The following is a 7,360-nucleotide window of genomic DNA, read 5'->3' on the forward strand; positions in this document are numbered from 1 at the left end:
TCCAGAAGATGGCCCTGCACTGTTCTATACCATCATGAATATAGCTATACATTAGTGATATATTCATCACTGACAGAAAATTGAATAATCACATTTTTGCTTCAAGTTTCTGAAATGGCAGTTGATGAGAGCATATCTGAAGAGACAACTATCAACCCACACTTTCAGCATGAGGTAGGACTAGCAATTACCAGAATCCTGAAATGTGGATCTTGTAAACCTAAAGTTGCTCTAGGAAAACAAGTAAGATGTGACACGTGTTCCAGATCAAAGATGAGAAAATAAAAGGTTGGTGTATTAGTTATAGCACACAAATATGCAGTGAATAAGAAGTGTGAAATGACTGTGTTCGCCGGCCGGGGTGGTCGAGCGGTTCTAGGCGCTACAGTCTGGAACCGCGGGATCACTACAGTCGCAGGTTCGAATCCCGCCTTGGGCATGGATGTGTGTGATGTCCTTAGGTTAGTTAGGTTTACGTAGCTCTAAGTTCTAGGGGACTGATGACCTCAGAAGTTAAATCCCATAGTGCTCAGAGCCATTTGAACCAACCATTTTTTGACTGTGTTCAAAGCTATGTAGACTTGTTTAATTCCTGGTTTAAGTAATTCACATTATTTCATTGCTGTTTCCTGCTGTCATCCATTAATACCTCAATGTCAACTACTACTTTGTTACTTTAAAATCTTCGACATGTTCACTGTGGCTGACACAAAGGCCAATAAGAGCTACCAACACCGTGCTTTTAAGTGTCATCCGCAGTGAATGTGCAAAACAAGAACATTTTTGCAATTTAATTGAAAGTCCTAATTCAGCTTCCTTTTTCAGGCATGTTTATTTTTAAATATTAAAACTGATGAGAGTTTCATCACTAGACCACTAATTTTGAAATCTGGATGACATCATCCCAGCACTGTAACAAAATGTGCACCATACACAACAGGTTCAATGCAATCTCTCCTCTCCACAAATTTGCACCTCAGATGTGTTGTATGTCATATAATACTACAGTTAATTTTCCATATATCTGAGCAAAACCAATTCTTGCGTGTCCAAGTTTATCTCATCTAGGCATTGCACCTTTCCCTTAACTTTAGTGTGCTTTACAATAAAATTTGTATGAAAAGTTTTCTGTGTAAATTACCTATTCTACACCTACAGCTAATGCTTGTGTAACCCAGTGTGCCATTCAGGTGGGTTTACTTGTGTGTCAATATAATTGTCAGGTTTGGTATGAAAGGGTTTCTTGAAATATATTCCCACATAAATTTTTTAGTATCTATTCTCAGTTGCAAAATATATTACGCACTGTCAGTGCCATTTCAATGCAAAAATTTTAAATCATGCTGGGGAATATACCAATAACACAGTTCCAGCACACCTCAGAAATTTGATTTTAGTTGCTTCAACCAATGAGACGCCCCCTCCATTGACCATCTCCTGAAGGAGGGTGCCCTCCTCTTCAACCAGCGCTACAAGGTCGACCCCTCCCGTTCCCCCCCTCAATCCCTGCGCTGCCAGAGGTGTCTGCGCTATAATACACACCCAACAGCCGAGTGCCGCGAGGCCCCCACCTGCCCGCATTGTAGGCATGTGCACTTCCTCCGGCAGTGCCCTAACCTTCAATCCCCTCCCTCCTGCAATCTCCGCCATCCCACCTACTCCCAAAAGTGTAAAGCCCGACCCCCTCCGACCACTCCTGAACTCACTGTCCCTGTCCGTCCTTTGCACGCCCCCACCCCTCCCGGCAATTCCCTTCGCCCACCCCCTAGCGCTGAGGACATCATCAGATTCCGCACCATCATCCTTCAGAATGTTCATCCTTTTCAGCGCCCCCACACTCTCCAACAGATATCCCTTGCCGCCTGTTCCATTTTCCAACTCAAAATGTACGCCACCTACTCCAACAACCAGGCCCATTTCACCTTCTCCTGTCTTGACACCCTTGTCTAAATCCTTGACAACAGCACCGTATCCTTTACAACAATATCCGCTCCCTTCCCGCCAACAAGAACCTTTTCCTGCACACCCTTGCCACCCACCGCGTGGATGCCTTCCTCCTCAATGAAACCTTCCTCCAACCCCACCACGCTGTCCACACTTCGCCCTATCTCCTCCACTGCTCCGATAATCCCCTCCTGATTGCGCGTGGTGGAGTTGCCATTGGTCACCACCGCCAGATCCCCGTTCGGCTCCAACCTCTCCTTCCCGACCCCACTGAACACCTGATCCTTAGTCTCTTCTTCCCCCTTACCGTTACCTGCGCCACCATCTATGTCCGCCCTAAAGCCCTTATTCCCTTCTACTTCCTCTCCCACATTGACCGTACCTTCTCCACCTACGTGATCGCCACCAACCTCAACATCCATAGTCGTTCCACCGCCCAGTTACGGCAGTGGCATCAGTTCCTCTCCTTCCTTCAAGGCGACCTCATCCCCATCCCCCAGCACACCCGTCCCGAATCCAACTCCACTCCCGATGTTATCCTTTCCTCCCCCAACCTCCTTGACCGAGTAACGGTGGATGTCCTGGAGCCTATTGGTAGCGACCATCTCGACCATCTCCCTGCCCTCCTCACCATTTCAGACGGTCGTCACCCCCGCCCCGACCCTCGTCATGACCCTCCCCCTAAGTACGTCCATGACTATTCCCGTGCAGACTGGAATGCCTACCGGGATACCCTCTCCACCCAGGTCGATATCCACCCCTTCACCTACCACCACACCTGACGATGTAACCCGTGCCACCTCCTTTCTCCAGCAGACCTTGTCTGAGGCCGTGGAGGCCCACGTCCCTACTGTCGCCATCCACCCCCACCGTCCTACCTTACCCCCACAGGCCGTCCTCCTCCTCCGTGAATCCCGCCGTCTCTACCGTGCCTTCCTCCGCACGCATGACCCGGACACACTATGACGCCACCGGCAACTCCAGCGACACATTCGTAATTTGCTCGTGGCTAAGAAATGCCGGGACTGGCGACAGACATGCACCCATTTAAATGCTACCCTACCTATCAACTCGTCCAAGTTCTGGTCAGCCTTCCATCGCCTTACCGGAACTAAACCCTCCCCCTACTATCCTCTTCTCCATGATGATCACCCCTTCCCTGACACCCTTAGTAAGGCCAATCACTTTGCCTCCTACCTCTCCGATGTGTTTTCCATCCCCGATGATCCCCAGTTCGATTACTCCCTCTTCCCGGATGTCTGCGATCGAACTGACACCTCTGTCCCTCCCCTCGCACCTGGTTTCCAGTACTTGGACAACATTGCACACACAGAACTCAATGCCCCTATCACTACACAGGATCTCATTGCTACACCCCGCACAAAATGCAACACCACTCCTGGTCACGATCGTGTCACCTATCGTCACCTTCGTGAAGCTCCTGTCGCTTTCCTCTCCACTCTGGCCAGGCTCTACAATGTAGTCCTGTCCACCGGTTACTACCCCGACCTGTGGAAAACCTCCCATATCCTGATGTTCCTTAAACCTGGCAAACCGCCGTCCGCTGTCTCCTCCTACCATCCCATCAGCCTTACCTCGGTCTTCAGCAAGGTCCTGGAATCTATCCTCACCCGACGCATCCACCAGCATCTCCGCCAGCACCGCCTCCTTCCCGTTACCCAGTGTGGCTTTCGGCCGTCCTTCTCTTCCAATGACCTTCTCCTTCACCTCACTCATCTCCTTTCCGACCAGCTTAATTCCCGTCGCTCTGCGATCTACCTCTCCCTGGACCTCGAACGTGCTTATGACCGCTTATGGCATTCCGGTCTCCTCTTCAAGCTCCAAACCTTCGCCCTTCCCATAACTACGTCCATCTGATCGGCTCCTTTCTCTCCCACGTCCTTCCTACGTCACCATCCATAACACTAATTCCTACACTTTTTTCCCCTCCGCCGGTGTGCCCCAAGGCTCCGTCCTCTCCCCCCTTCTGTACCTTTTGTACACGGCGGACATGCCGCCGCCGTCACCCCCCGTCCACCTTCTCCAGTTTGCCGATGACACCGCCTTCCTTGCCATTGCCCCCACCCTGCAGCGCTCCCAACACCTTCTCCAATCCCATCTTGACCGGTTCACCGCTTGGTGCAACCAGTGGTTGCTCAAGGTCAATCCCTCCAAAACCCAGGCGATCATTGTAGGCAAAACCACCCCTTCCTTCCGCCTCCTTGATTTCTATCTCACCATCTATGGCCGTCTTATCGTCACCCTCGACTGTCGCCTCTCCTGGACTCCCCATCTCCGGACAATCCAAGCCAAGGCACACTCCCGACTCCGTCTCCTCAAGCTCCTTTCCGGCCGTACGTGGGATCTGGACCCCTCCACCATCCTCCACACCTATAAATCCCTCATCCGCCCTATCCTTTGTTACGCCCATCCGGCCTGGATCTCCGCCCCCCCCCCCCCCTACCTTTTATAAATCCCTACAAATCCTTGAACGCCATGCTCTCCGCCTCGCCTATCACATCCGTCTCCCCTCCCCCACGCGGATCCTGTATGATCTCATCCCCTTCCCCCACCTCCTCCTTTTCCTTGAAAGGATACGGGTCCTGTACACCTCCCGCAAACTCGATCCTCCTCATCCACTTGTCCCACCCATCCTCTCCCACCCCCGCCCGCTGCCGCGCCTGTATTCCCACGTCCCACCCGGTCTCCATCTCTGCACCCTCCTTACCCTCTCCCAAGGTGGCTTCTGACAGCTCCCCCTCACTGATGATGTCCTGCTCCCCTCCATCTACCCCTCCTACCAACTTTGATCCTCCCTCCCTCTTCCTGTGTCTGTTCCTTTGGGCACCCTCCCTCCCTCCTCCCTTTCTCCCCACTCCTCCCCCTGGCCTCCCCTCCCCTGTCCCTCTACTCCTCCTCCCATCTCCTCAGCCATTGGCATCTTTGTTCTCCCCTCTCCACCCTCTCCACCCCCCTCACCCTTCTTGCCCTATTGGCAGGTCCCCGGACTCGCACACACTACGTGGACTTTCGCACGCCGGAGATCATCGCCATCAGTGTCTCGTGTGTGTGACGTCGTTTTGTGTTTTTAGTGTCCCCCGTCACGCTTCTACATTCACTTGTACCGTCGGATTCATCAGTGTTATGTGCGCCGTGTCAATGTGTTTTCAGTGTCGTTATCGTCGAGTGTGAACAGCTCCGTGTTTTTTTTGTGTATCTGTGACCACTATTTTTTGCCCCTCACTATGTTCATTCTAATTCTCCATTCTGTGTACTGTTATTGTCAACCACTATGGCTGAAGGGCGTTGGGGATCAACAATCCCGCAACGAAGCGTGCTTTGGAAGACGTAGTGGTTTCATCTTGGTAGGAATACATGGTGTCAGTTGTTCCCTACTGACCAGTCCGTGTTACATCTACTCAATAAGCTCCATATTTCGTCTTCCGAAAGGCGTATGTCGTCTCCTTGTGTCGTCATTTCGTCGAAACGTGTGCCGTAGTTTTGCGACTCACGTCACCTATAGTGTCCCATCATGAGTGCAGTGAACCGTTTTTTTAAAATTTGCACAGAACTTGTTCATACATTGTTCATTGCAAAACAAAATGTTCGTTCACAACAGAGAGCACAAAACATAACAAATATCACTTCACATTGAGTACAGTTTTCTGTTACATATTTACAGAGATATAAAAAATTTTCTGTGAAACGTGTACCTATAGATTGACATTACATTGTTTGGTAATTCATATACGTATTTTACATTTTTCATTTGCATTAAACTAGATATTTACAAATACATATGGGTCAGACAGAGAAAAAATTATGTTATAGATTCATTGTATTGTGATACATTAAGAAATTCCATTTCCTTTTATAGGGCTCTTCCCCCCCCCCCCCCCCCCCCCTTTTTTTTTTTTTTTTTTTTTTTTAATAAAGTTTTCCTTTTTAAGTATATTTTACTTTACATCAGTACTACACAATAAGTGTTCTTCCTCATTAAATGTTTCCTGGAACATAAACTTTCATAGTAGGTTAGAAAACATCTTAGAGATGATCTGTCCTGAAAAGTCATGATTACAATAAGACACGACATGTCACATCCACAATCAATTCCAAATTAGCACATGCACAAAGTATCACTGACAAATAAAATAAAGTATATAGCCTTGCTCAATTAATCTCATTTGTCATTTCCTGTAGAGTGTTTTTTGTGCATGTTGTGTTCATGTGGATTGTGGTGTGAGTGTGAATAGCAAATCAAGTGTCTATCATGCCAATTAATATGTCAGGTTCAGGGCAGAAATTGTCTCCGGTCATTTAGTCAGCTTGTCTGCAGGGTATTAATAAATTTAATCAGTAGCTGTGCTTTGCATGAAAATCGTTAGTTCTTCCTGTGTCTTATCTTCTTGCTGCTGCTGCTGCTGTTACTGCTGGTGCTGTAAAATGTAGATACTTAAGATTGTAGCTTATATCTTCTTCTTCTTCCAGCTTGAAGTACGAGACGTGAATTACCTTGTTGTATCAACATACTCTGCTAAGGGCTAAAAGTTTTCAAATCTTTGAGAGGGTACAAACCTAAAATTCTCTTATTCTTGGGGTTTTGTAGAAGATATACTCCAGGGTGTGGTATATCTATGATTGTGTAAGGACCTTCATATAATGGACGCCACTTAACATTACGTTTTAGAGGTGATGACGATTTGTAGTGGGTCTTGCGTAAAACTTGCATGCCTATTGTAAAGTTTTGCCTTCTTTTAAGATTAGCACCATAGTTCTTATTTCTAATGTCAGCTTGTTCAGTAATCACAATGAGTACTTCCCTTACCTTTTCCTCGTGTGAAGGTTTGGTGTCAGAAAATTTTGGTAGTGGGTTGCTCCATTCATTAGTTTCCTTTGTGTCAAACATGATTTCTCTGGGAGTTTAGGGTGTGTTGTACATATTTAAATTGTTGTGTATTTCCTCAAAAAGTGCTATGTAATGTATCCAGTTTGTGTGCAGTGTTGAGGTATAAGTTCTCATGAATCTATTTAATTCTCTAAAAATACTCTCACAAGGGTTGGCTGATGCATGAAACTTTGAAATAAAGATACTCTTAATGTTATTGTCCTTTAGAAATTTTCTCCAGCTGAATCCTGCATAATACATGGCGTTATCTGATAGAATGGCTTTAGGTTTTCCACAGTATTGCATGTAATCATTTGTGAATCTTCTGATGATGGTATTTGCTGTGGGTGACTTTATGGCAAAAAGTTTGATGTGCTTAGAAAATATGTCATAAAATGCTAGAATGTATTTACAACCACCGATGCTAGTTGGATGAGGTCCGCTAACATCTGTACAAAGTATCTCTCTAGGTCCAGTGGGTAAGATAGAGTGCAAATCTGTCTTGGTGGATTGATTTTGTGGCTTGGATTT

The sequence above is a fragment of the Schistocerca serialis genome, chromosome 5 (assembly GCF_023864345.2).
Source record: "Schistocerca serialis cubense isolate TAMUIC-IGC-003099 chromosome 5, iqSchSeri2.2, whole genome shotgun sequence".
Classification (NCBI taxonomy): domain Eukaryota; kingdom Metazoa; phylum Arthropoda; class Insecta; order Orthoptera; family Acrididae; genus Schistocerca; species Schistocerca serialis.